Raw genomic sequence first — 13,305 nt, 5'->3', positions numbered from 1 at the left:
TGCATTATAGTGGGAGTGTTTTTGAAAGATAGAGAATATTGCTGCTATGAAACACTATGTCACTGTGCTGCCAAGTTACAAATCATTTTCATTGATAAGTATGTTTGTCAATGAAGACGAATGACTGAAGGAATGCTGATGACAATTAACTTCTTTTTTCGCTAAAATGACATTTTAAAAACAATTTCATCAGCCTCAATGAAGGCTCAAGGACTGCAGGTATCAGAGAATATTTGCTTTTTTTCTACTTTTAAAATGATAATAAAAAATATCAATATACATATTTTATTAGGAAAATAAAAATATTTGCTGTTTTTTCCTTTCTGTTTTTTAATGTATAAAAAACTAAACATAGGTTAATATTTACTTTTTTGTTTTTTAATTGAAAAATGTAGAACTTTACTATACAACTTTAATGAATCAAAATTAAAGAATACAAATAAAATCAGTAAATAAAATAAATAGAAAATATTTACTGTATTTTCCTTTTTTTTTATTAAAAAATGAGAATATTTGCTATTAAAAGGTGCGAAAAAGAGGATGTGGACCATTTTTCGATCAAAAAATGTCTCTAAAACATAAACTATGAAAATAATTGTCAATTAATTCATAAGCGGATTCTCGGGGGGGGGGCCAGGGGGGCCAGCCCCCCCCCCCCCCCCCCCCACCCCCGGTGGCAGAAAAGTGTCATTGTATGTAATTGACTTTCCTATACAGTAATTTTTTAAAATTAAGAATTTTCTGGTAAAATATTGACTATAAATGTCAAGCTATAAACAAAACAAAATAACAGAAAGGTGTCAGGAATGAGCAGGCAGGCAGGTTGTATGGACCCAAATGCAGGGAAACAAAAAATGCAGCGAGGCAGGTGGCAGTGAACTAAAAAAAAACCTTTTAATGACAACTAACAAAATCACAAAGTACAAACAAAAGGGCTATGGCTCAAAAGGCAATGTTCAAACAAAACTCACTTAAGCAGAGGGACTGGTACACGAGAGCGTGGAACGGACTTGACTTTGGTGAAGACGGACATAGACATAGACAATGACGCAACAAGGAGTGACAAGAAACTGGGTCATTATATACGCAGACAAGGGGTAACGAGACGAGGAACAGCTGGGTAACACAGGTGGATGCAAATTGCAGGATGCACTGGGAAAACACACACAGGTGAGAGCAATGGGTAATCACAGGGACAAGTCACACAAGGAGAAACCAAACACAAAACCTAACAAAAGGAACAAAAAATTATATTTTTATAGTAGGTCAAAATTATTTTTCAAACAGATTATGTAACTAGCACCTTAGCCGGTCATTTGCTTTGCTTAGCCAAAACCACCCGAGGACCGAAAAGGCAAGATGGATATACGTAATATTTTTTCAAACCTAAGCTTTCAAAAGCGACAACAACTACTGAGCAAGAACCAAAGATTTAAAATGTGGACCATGAAACGTTAGAGACCACCATCAAAATGGTGAGCGGAGTTTCAATTTGCCCCACTAAAGACGCTAATTGTACAACAGAGCCACCATCAGCCACCATCTTCTTGCCAATGTAGTTACCCCCGTCCAAAAATTATGTCCCTTGGCCCCGCACACACACATTAGTTATGAGTGTTGTCGACTTAAACAATTAACTGATCAAGAAAAGAACCACAATTATATATTTTAGAGATCGACGTTTACCGAACTGGAGAAACTCCATACAGGACTTGAATTACAGTAAAAAAAAGTTATTGGTCATCCTACGAGTAAAACTGTGAAACATTGCCTTTTTTAACGTTCAGTACGTATGTTATGGTATACGACAGAAAAAAAAAGGTTTTTTTTTTTTTTTTTTTAAAATAAATATGCCATGTTTTAAAACCTCGTAACTACATCACCAAAATCAAGCAATCAAGCAAATCAGTGCAGTGCAGTGGCTCCACCCAGACTGGGGTAACTATATTGGCACAACACCGGTGGGTGTACCACATTCAATGGATGACGATCTTGGGGAAAAGTATAGCCTAAGCAGCTTCAACGTATTATTATAAATATTGTTGTAGGTTGATTTTATTGCTGACACTGCGTTTCGGGATCATCAACATATTGTGCCCCCCATGCCCCAAAAGTAAAACTCCGCCTATGAATTAATTTGATCATCAAATAGATGTTGATTCATTGATTAATCATGGCAGACATTATGGCCTTCTGGAAGAAATGATGACTACAACCTGGCCCGCGACAAAGTCTCACACCCCTGAATTAGAAGACAGTTTTGCTTAAGAATGATTACTGTTTAACCTCTTATGCAATTGAATGATCTGTATGCAACGGCGGTAAGACAGGCCCAATGCAGCACAACAATTTGATCATAGGCTCTGACTTCATTTTTCAACATCATTGCATTTTGACATGGAAGTCTGACGACTTCTACATTGTCTGGAATTACCATTCCCATATGTGTGAGGGGAGCAGAGCAAGTTGGGGCAGATAAGTACACCTCTAGTGCTAAATGTGGTGGGACGACTTATCATAATTCTCTCAGTGACGCAAACAACTTATGACACTTGAAAATGACAGTGTTCGTAAACCTCTGTGAAGATGGGCTGTGCTGGTTTGTGCTGTAAAAAGTTTTGTTTGTGCGGCTATCGTTTTTGAGATATTGGTTTTGTTTTTTTGTTTTTTAACCGGTCGTGTTCAGCTGTTTGACACAGAGAATGGAAGTCTAAGTGTCCGGTTGGTCCGAACACTTTTAATGTTTCACATTGAGAGTATGACATACTCCCATTGTGATCATTCAACAAACATCGTTTATTATGAAAAAGTAGCGAACAGGAAGGGAATATGAGGGAATAAAAGAAAAGAAAAGAAAGAAAAGAAACACAAACAACAACAAGAAATACATTGAACGCCTACACTAACTATGAATATTTTGGTGCTATCGTCAGCTAAATGTATTTCTGGTTGACACCCTGTGGGGGGCCTGTTGACCAGGGAAAGAAGGGGAGAAGGAATGGGGAGTTTATAGGATAAGTGATTGGGAGGGGTGGAGTGTACACAAATCTGTTCTGTGATCTAGAAACCAGTAATCATGTGAATCCCTTGTGAGTGTAAGCCTGTCGGCAACCGAGGCTACGCCACCCCATCGCCAATCCCGGCACTGGGGCCCCACCCGAGCGCGCCCAATCACATCGAGCCGCGCGCGAGCCCCACCAAACACGCGACAGCCACGCAGAGATATTGATTTTGAGTGATGTCGTCATGCAGCCCCCATTTTTTTATTGACCCGAATTTTGCTAGTCGTTTATGCTACGTTTGTCCTGTAAACATTTTCGTTTGTGCTGCTGTCGTTGTATAGATATTGAGATACTATTTTCGATTAATTTATTTTGACTCGATTAATTGATTAACTTGAGTAATTCGATTGGAAAAAAAGCTTCAAATCAAATTTTGCTGGTTCAATTACAGTGGTGTCGTCATGGTTGCATTTGGTTTCATTGATTTGGGTGTATACACTGCCCTCTAGTGGCAGCAGTGAATATGACATAGTAAGTCATTAAACATGGCTGAATCCAGCTTCTCCCTGTTAAGACCAACATTAGGTAAATGGGTAAATGCTAAAATGTTTTTATGCCTTTGTAATTTTGTTTAGAGGTATATTTAGCTGTTTTTTTTTCTTTTTTGTGTGTGTGTGTGTTTTTTTGTGTTAGTTTGAACGATTTGTTAAGAGCACTATAAAAACACGTTAGCATTTTATAGCATTTAAGCTAGCAGACTTTTGCTATGCAGGTTAGCCAATTGTTTTTTTGTTGTAGTTATATCATCTACCGTTTTGAGGTTAAACTCAGGTATTTTAAATTATTGTTAAATGAAAGTGCAATTCTGTATTGTTTGAAGAAACACTCAGTAATTTTATTTTGTATTCGCATTTATTGCTTTTTTGAAAGTGCAATTTTAGCAAGCCTTTGTTTGTATCTCCTAAAATTTATTCTGCAACATATTAAATGTTCCAAATCCGATTACTCGATTATTCGGACTAACTAGTTGATAAATTAATCAACGACTAAAATAATCGATAGCAGCAGCCCTAGCCCCTCTGTCGCAGTTGACGGAGCGTACCAATTCTCTCAATAACAGGGGGTGACTCAACAACTAGCGCAAACGTAGCACAAATGAAAGGCATCCTTTCGAGTCTATTTTGCAGTAAATGGAGGGCTGTGATTGAGGTCATCGCTCAAAATTAATATCTCCTGATCAATAAAACAATGGCAGCAAAAACAAATTTTTTAAAACAATTTTTTTACAGCACAAATGAGCACAAACGTAGCATTTCAGGTCCATTTTGCAATAAATGGGGGGCTGCCTGACATCATCACTCGAAATTAATATCTCAATATCTCAAACACCATAGCAGCACACACGAAACATTTTACAGCACAAGCGATTGACACAATTTTTAGCCATTTTTAATCAAAATAGGCAACTGGTTAACCTCAGATTGACCTATAAAAGAATTGTAAATATCTTAAAAACGATAGCAGCACAAACGAAACCTTTTACAGCACAACGTAGTACAAACGTAGCCTTACGATCAACATCATTTTTATACACATTTGTATCTGAATGGGGGCCAACTTCAAGAAGGTTGCTTGTAAGCAGTGTCATTTATTTGGTGTTCAAACACTGTTTTCTCCATATTCAGCAGTCTAAGAAATGTGCATACTTAAAAACTTTGAGCGTCTGTCACGTAAGGGTTATTTCTACTATATTAGAGCTCGAATAATTTGAGTAACTCGATTTTAAAAATTGATAGAGGAATCTTCTCCGCCTTGAGTAATCGTTTAATTTTGCCACCTCTAAGCATGACTACTTTTAATGCTGCACAACGCGCTGACGTCACGTGCGTACATGAAGAAGAGAGAGGCGGTGGATATATTTGATTTCCACCATGCATGAATAAAGAGGTAGCAAAGAAGAAGCCGACGAAAGCGAAGAGAAAGGCACCACGAAAAAGCAGAAAATGTCAAAAGTGTGGGAGCATTTCAAGCTGGAGACCAAGGCGAATACTGTTTCATGTATTCACTGTAAGACAGCGCTTGCATAACACTACCCTTGCCCGGCCCCGGCTACCCGTGGCTGGGCAAGGGTAGTGTTATGCTGCTGACGCTTCCCCATCCCTGACTGGACCCCGCGACCGATGACCACCCGGGCCGAGCGCCACCACACGGCCCGCCCGCCTAGCCCCAGCTCCATAGAAGGCACCCTGTTTACTCCGAGAGCGGAGGAGCAATACTCAGGACAAGGTAAAATTAAGTTAACGTAGCAGTAATAAATAACATTAACGTGACTATACCTTGCTAATGTAACGTTAGCCCTGCGCATGGCTAGGTTTCTATAAACTCATTCACTCCCAGCCATTTTCACTGGAGCAAGGCCTTTCGCTCCCGGCCGTTTTACTGGATTTTGACTGATTTTGCAAGGCCCACAGAAAATTCTGTTCTATTGCTATATAAACATGGAACCCACCAAAAGAAAGATTAGACTCTCTTCTTTCAACAGAAAAAAAGTAAGTTCAAATGTTTTTCCATTCTTTGGAAATCAGCATTAGAAAATAGCTTAGTTTGAGCATTTTTCCAATTTCTGATGAAAAAACTGAGAAATTGAGCTTTTTGTGAACGCATACATTTCAAACATAACTTTGACTTTAACACAGCTATTTTTTGCTTTAGTTACAACCCAAACATCTGAATAATGTTTTCCTTTTACCAAAAAAACAGAAACAACAAGACAAATAGAGCTTTTAATAGCAAAGTAACAATTTATTTAGACATAACTAACTGAAATATGACGTTGTGTTGGCAGCGACAGCAGGTTAAACTTTTCCCTCATCGCCGCCTGTTTCAAAAAGATGGATTTTTTTGAGTGTCTGCGGGCTCTGCTCGCGAGCAGCATGGACAGTACGGCATCTAGTGGTCCCGGTCGCTCTGCTTGGTCGTCCAGTGCCTGTCATCCATTCGGTCGTCTTCCGCCCTCTCCCCGGCTTTGCGGCTTGGCCGTTGGTTGCCGTTGAATAGGGTTGCGGGTATTACCAAATGCACTACTGCCCTCCAGTGGCCAGTTTTATTGCTTAAAAATGGGTTTTGAGCTTTGTGCATTCTATCTGAGATACATGGGAACCTATAGATGCCGATTGTGAAAAAAAAAATGCAAAAGACGTATAAATACATTTTTGGGACTCTGAAGCAATTAAAAATAGAAGGTATTTATACGTTTTTGGGAACAAATGAGGTAATTATGACCACTGTTGATGCGTGGCTGTGTCTTTCACACAGGCTTTATTTATTCTGTAAAAACACGGCGCTGTAGAGTGATGAGGGTATAAAATAAAAAAATAATAAAGCTAACTGCCAATTTTAGTTCGGTAGTCATTGATGGAAAAAACACCAAGTAGCACTGGTGCCTAATGTGCTCCGATACGGCACATACATTTATTTTGAAAACGGCAAAAACTCAAAAGTCCTATCAGGACTTACAATTTAGACTTAAACTCAAAACTTAACTTAAACTTAGAAATAGCTTGACACATGGAAATTCAATAGAAACACGTGGGAAAACCACCCAATTTTTAAGTGCATGTGTCTTATCAAGCGTAATCACATTTATAGGTAAGGATTAAGATTTTTTGTAAATAAGACCTTAGGTTTTTTGAGTGAAAGCAGTGAATTTGTTGTTTTTATTCTAGTCACAGCTGAGAGGCAATTGTTGGCTGTTCGTACATCTAAAATAAAGATGTCTAAAAATGGTTCAGTATTTGGTGAAATGTCTTTTTTTCACATGTACATATATTTATAATTGCTCCGAAAATCCGATTACTTGATTAATTGATGGAATTTTCAGTAGAATACTCAATTACTAAAATATTTGATAGCTGCAGCCCTATACAAGTTGTCTGTCCCTTTAAAGTAGATATTTTGAAAGGTCTGTGCTCCAAGGCCAATTCTGTAGTTTTCGCTACTATCCATCCATCAATAGGAAAGAACGGAACAGAAATGAAACAGTAGTTTCCATATCTATGGCAGAAGGTGAAAGGTCCTCGACATCGGTCCTCACTCATTTTGTAGTAAATCTGTCAGCTCAGACAGTCCACATAGTTGAAGGAATTATAGCACAATTCACATCAGGGTAACCCCACGCCACAAAAGGGATTACAAACTTGTGCTCTCCTTCCAAGATTTCTAGTGTAATGCATGATCTATTGCAGTAAAATTTGCTGCAGGTATTTTCATTTGATGTATTATCAGTAACAATCGGCTTGTGCTCGATAAGGGACACCTGACAGGTGTAAAGGGGCAAGAAACAGGATGTTGGGCAGCTGCAAGATCACTTTTTCAAAGAGCAATTAGTTTACCTGCATTATATTTGCTGTCAATGTTGAAATGGTTTTCTACATCCCAATCTTTAAACAAATATAAAAGGCACAGATGCAACAAATGTGCACTGACGTATTTTTCTGATAGTTTTATCCGGAGTTGCTAATTCAAATGACGGTTGGATACTTAAAGTGTCATGGTAACTTATGTGGCACACAATGGTATACTCCTCTGTGCAGACAGTGGTAAATCCCAGCATTCACTGGTGTCCAAGTTGCATTGTGAGCATGTTCGATTTGCTGTATCAACAAGCCAAGTGACCACCATGAGATCACGTCTCTACAGTGGTGTTGCCAAAAACGTACTTTTATCGGGTCAGTGATTGGTCATTGGGGAAAATGCTGTGGTTCTTATAATTGATCATTCATTCATCCTTTTTAGGGCAAGTGACTATTTTTGGTGTTAAAAAAAAAAAAAGTTTAACCTTATAGCCCACGTGACCTCAAATTTGATGTCCACTAACCTAAAGCCTAATTTATGCTTCTGCGTTCTGGTGACGGCGTAGACTCTACGTCGTCAATGAGCATTCGAAGTTCAGCGTCAAGGGAACGTGTTGCTCTTGTAATTCACCGACAAGCCACTAGAAGGGGTGTGGAGTTGTGTTTGTACAGTTTTGGGGGACTTGTCGAATTCCTTTACTTTTCTTCCGGTTACACAACAATGGCAACGGAGATGGAACACTTGAATGCGGATCTTCAGCTAATCAACATTGAGCAAGCAATGCTTTATTCTTTATATTCTTGAAGTGTAAATGTAAATAAGTCAGCAAACATATGTACAAAATAAATGGTAAAGTGCACCAACCAAAAATACGAGTGATAAAAAGCTGGCAGTTTTTGGCTGGCTGGGTCACCGCTTCGTGTGGCCATTCGATTCCGAAAGCGCACATATTTGTCTCTGAGGTTCTTCCATTTTTTTAATGCTTTCACTGACCTCCAGCCCCTTATTTTCAGCAATCTCCTTCCACGAATTGCTCGCCATTTGGCGATCTTTATAATGCATTCACAAAACATTCTACAGGTGGTCGTACTTGCGGACCTCTTCAAAATTCTCGTCGGCTTGGTTCATTTTTGTGTGTGGCGCAAAAATGGAAATTATTATAAATATTACATTTTATCATTATTTGTTTATTTATTTATTGATTTTTTTTAAATTTTTTTAGGAAAACTAAAGCCTGTTGAGTAACCTGTAACCTGTTGAGTAAAAAATTATTGCCATATAGTATATAATATATACTATATGGCAAATATATATATATTTTTTTTTTAAATAAAATTGAACATTGCTATCCAGACGGAGGAGGCACTTTAAATATATTAAAGTGATATAGGCACCTTTGAGTGAACTTTGAGTAAAATTCCAACATATCGAGGCCGGGCCGAGTGTCCTTTTTTTTGGAAATCAAAATATGGTCATCCTAGTTTATGTTCACAGTGCGTGAGTCGGCATGATATTTTCGTATTGTAAGTGGGGTAGGTCAGCTTGCTTCATAGCACTGTTTGTGAGATGTGCAGAGCCTCTCCCTCACTTTCCTCACAGGATTTTAGCATGTGTTTCAAGGTAAGCTGTGCTCCATCTTGCTTGTTTGGAAACACATGGTAAGATTTCTTTTCTTATCTTGGCAAGAGAGAATATGCCATGTTGCTTTAGCCTTTAAAGGTCTGTGCTGAGTGATCATCATACACTAAATATAAGTCGTCGCGTTAGCATTAGCATCCACTTTAGTGTGGCGAGCATCCGCTTAAATGTTTGGACAATTTTTTCCATACAGGTCTTGGCTTCTGGGTGGGTTTAATTGAAAATAATGTATATATAATATGAGAAGTATTTTTGTCCAAAAGACTAAGACAAAAATTAAAAGGGCTTCCAAAAACAACACTGATTAACACACATTATTTCCGTGCATGTGGATTTCATCATATACAGTTTGTTGCAGTTATACATTTCTGCAATTGCTTAAAAAAACATTTAAAAAACTGCCGTAAATATGTAGTTGAACTTAAAGGAATTACAGCCATATAACTCTTTTTGTACATTTACTGAAGCTTAAATCAGCTATCCTGACATTCACTAGTACAAGGGTCAGGAACCTATGGCTCGCGAGCCATTACTGGCTCTTTTAAGGAGTGCATCTGGCTCTCGGCCAACCCGTAATCTTAAATGTGGAACCGGCCAACTCGCTTCAAATAAATAAGCTGTGATGAGCTGATGGCGCATTCACACATTGATCTTGGACATTTTAAACATATTTTTCAACGATATGCTTCAATTCGGTGCCAATTGGTGGTCCTCTTGTCGCGGATTGCACAAAGATGGACATTACAGAGTTCGCCTTGTGCGTTAAGTCTCCGCTCAGCCAGCAGCGTGGCTATAAAGTATAGTAAATGAGTTAAAATATAATTATGAAAATGCATAGGGGGAAATTAAACAACGAAAGTGAATTGTGTGGTACCCAAAGTCACACAGGCGGGTGATCGGTTTCACTTTCATTACTTTCTCGCCTCTCAAATTGTCACCACTTCCAGGAGAGTGAGACTCACGAAACAACTGCCTTGAGAGGCTCCACCTGACTCGGCCACTGTGATGCACACGTCGAACTGGTTGTCCCTACTGTATATACGCAACGGCAATTCATGTTTCTATGTTTTTTCCAAGTGGTTAGTGGGCAACTGAGCAACGATTGTAACATCTCAAGTGACAATCTTAAGCTTTCCTTGTTGTTTTCTCAACAGTTCTATCAATCACAACTCGGAGAGTATATAAATTACCGTATATACACACATAGACACAAACATTTTATATGGCTCTCGTAGAATCACATTTTTAAATATGTTGGGTGTTAAGGCCCTCTCAGGCAAAAAGGTTCGCGAACCACAGCAATAGTAGTAAATACAGCCATGAATTTTAAGTAATGGAAGTACATGATTTTTTTCAGGGAGGTTTGGGAACAAAAATGAGAAAATATGGGCTAAACTAATCTATGAGGTTATCTTTAAAGCCTCTATGCCTGTGGGCCCTATTTGGTGATCAGACCCGGTACAGCTTGGAATACTTTAATACTTGGCACTGCTTTCAGTGCAAGTCGCAGCCTGCTCCAGTCTGCTGCTGGACAGGTTGTTTACACGCCAACTTTTCCTTGATCAAACTTGGCAGACATGTCAAATATTGTTCAGTGCAAGAAAATGCATTGCAAGAACAGAAAAGATGGGGGGGGGGGGGGGGGGGGTCAGAGTTAAGTCTTTCAGAATACAGATAACATCAGTGAATCGCCATCCATGAAAAGTCCGTCTGTTTACTGTAAATGGTTGAATGACTAATTCACTCTTTTTAAAGTGATTCAGAAAAGACGGAGGAATTAAAATAAAACCAGAAAATGTTGCAAACTTTGAATCAAACATGATTTTTAAAAGGTAAATTATTTTAAGGGGTAAAAGGTGATGTTGAAAACAGTTCATACTGATCGGACCACGTTTTGACAGTCCGCCTGAATTCGAGTCAATTACGCACAGAAATAAAGTAGATCCTCCATTTACGCTGCAGCCAAGCGCTAACACACTTTACAACTGCTTGTTTGCACTCCAATTTGCTGTCATCCACCAAGTAATTAAAAACAAACTCACCGGACGACTCCAAATAATCCCGCAGCACAGCAAATCGCGAATGTAAATCCTTGCGCGCTAGTTTGACGCCTCCATTCAGATGAGTGAAGCCTCCACCTGGACTTTTTTTACTCGTGCATGATCCAGGCAGCTCATTAAAAGTGCAGGCGAGGATGGGGCCAGTTTCTCCTCAATTGCCCGTCCCACTCGACAGACGCGAACTCTTCGCTCATATACAGAGAGGATGCATTGACCCTTCAACCTAGAAGTATATCAACTCTCTGCAGGCATCCTGTTGTTAACCTCTTACTGTTGTTTACTCGTGTTTTTCTGCTGCGCTGCTTGGAGAGAAATCATTCTTGATAGTGTTGTATCGGTCGCGAACGATTCGTTCTTTTTGAACGAATTGTTTGGGTGAACGAGACCGAACTAATCACCATCTGCACTGATTCGTTCTATGAAGTTGGTGGCGCTTGTTCGCTGCGTGGGAGGGCGCTGAGCAAGCGGCAGCGTCTTCTGACATCGCACACGACCAATCAGACGCCAGCCTCATCGCGGGCAGGGGAGGGAGCGGAAACAGAATCAGGGCGTATGTCACTCATTTCCACGTGTGGCCAATAAGCAGCCAGCGTGCAGGCAGGGGGGAAAGACTGAGTTTTGTCACTTCCCGTTCAGTGATTCGGTCCTCCGGTTCCTGACCTAGCTTGCTGCTAACTTGACTTTCCAGCAATGACTATGCGGTGAACGAGTCATAAAATGAAAGGAAACGACTTTGTCACATATTTGTTAACGTGGAGCCTATCAAATGCTGCTCAAAAAGACAAAAACACCACACAAATCTAGCGAGCATGGTTTAGTGTTCTACTTTACTCAACAGACTCGGGACTGTGCCTATGACGACATACTATCAAATTTACAGTAATTTAAAACACGCGTAGCTACGAGGCAAGCAAAACCGGTCGCGGTCGCGTGACGGCAGTGAAGCGGGCAGAGAACTGTCACTATATGGAGGCTTCATGGCAGCGATATGTACCTCATATGTGCACAGAAAAAAAATAATATTTAGTATGATCACCATAATACTGATTTGCAATGAAACTGTATATACATGTCAATTTTTTCCGAGTGTTTTTTTTTTTTTTTTCGTGTCAGAGGGTGTCGGTTGGTTTGACAAATTATGTCAATCCGTCCATCATGTGCTACTCAAGCGCCCCAAAAACAAAGCGCGCGGACACGGGAGATGTCGCAATATGTCTACATTTTTCTTAACAGACTAATGAGAGTAGAAAGGCGAAATCATAAAGCAAACAATTATTTCTCGTCAGCATTTGACGATCTGAGATGCGGGGACGACAGGGGAGCTGACCGGATTATTTTATTTATTAATACCAGTGCAAAAATTCAAAACGATCATCTTAATAATAAAAAACAAAAATACAACAGAGCGAGAGGTTAATGTGATGAGTTGGCCGTTCCATAATTAGAAATTAAACTTTCGATTTATTTTTATTTTCGTGACAGCAAGCATGCCGCATTGGCTGTTAGCAGCAGCATTATATATGTGAGCAAGATCATGCTAAAGAAAGTCCATGCGCCCCCGACCCCAAACCCCCCTCAAAAGGAAAATGTTTAACCGTGTCCTAATTCGAAATGCAAGCACGAGCCATGACTTTGAGCCCATAGAACTAGGACAGACGACGCGGAAGTTCTCCCTCGCTTTTGCAGCAGCGGGAGGGAGACGAGGCTGTCTCTGAGAGCAGAATGATATCGCCTGTCACTCATTTCTGAAACTACGACGAGTGGTCAATGTGCAAGAGAGGGAGGGACCAAGCAATGTCACTTCCCGTTCAGTTATACTGCGAAGCGGTCTTTGGTGATTCGTTCGGCAACGTCACTTCCCGTTCACTAACCGAACGATTCATTTGGGTGGGGAGGGAGATGAGGGGGGCGAACGATTCGTTGAACGATTCGTTTGAACGAATCGTTTTACTGAACGAACCGGAATGGATTCGTTTACTCAAGTGAACGACAGATCCCGTCACTAATTCTTGACTCCCAGACTGGTCCATGGCACTCGCACCCCGCAGTCGTAACGCCTCCTTATCTACCCAAACACGCCAATCAACACTTGTTTGACAGACGCGCGCACACTTTGGATTCTGCTGTGGTCACACTTCAGCGTTATTTTACGCTTAATGTTTTCTGTATACAAATTTGTGTTACGCAAGTACCAACAGCTACAATTTAACTCAATGGCTGCCATTGTCGGCGCTAGACGTCCAATCCATTTT

At 39.9% G+C, this 13,305-nt stretch overlaps 1 protein-coding gene across 7 annotated transcripts in view; it reads right to left on the bottom strand.

Annotated features, from left to right (window-relative positions):
- Nucleotides 1-11,371, bottom strand: part of vit (vitrin) — a 56,026-nt gene extending 44,655 nt beyond the window's left edge. For all 7 annotated transcript variants that reach the window (XM_057847707.1, XM_057847710.1, XM_057847709.1 and 4 more), the window contains exon 1: nt 11,036-11,371. The gene's annotated coding sequence lies outside the window, so the exon portion shown is untranslated. The remainder of the gene's footprint in view (nt 1-11,035) is intronic.
- Nucleotides 11,372-13,305: the final 1,934 nt, after the last annotated feature.

Source organism: Corythoichthys intestinalis, chromosome 10 (genome assembly GCF_030265065.1).
Source record: "Corythoichthys intestinalis isolate RoL2023-P3 chromosome 10, ASM3026506v1, whole genome shotgun sequence".
In the NCBI taxonomy this organism is placed as follows: domain Eukaryota; kingdom Metazoa; phylum Chordata; class Actinopteri; order Syngnathiformes; family Syngnathidae; genus Corythoichthys; species Corythoichthys intestinalis.
Note: the sequence above shows the minus strand (reverse complement) of the source record. Positions and strands in the feature narration are given on the sequence as shown.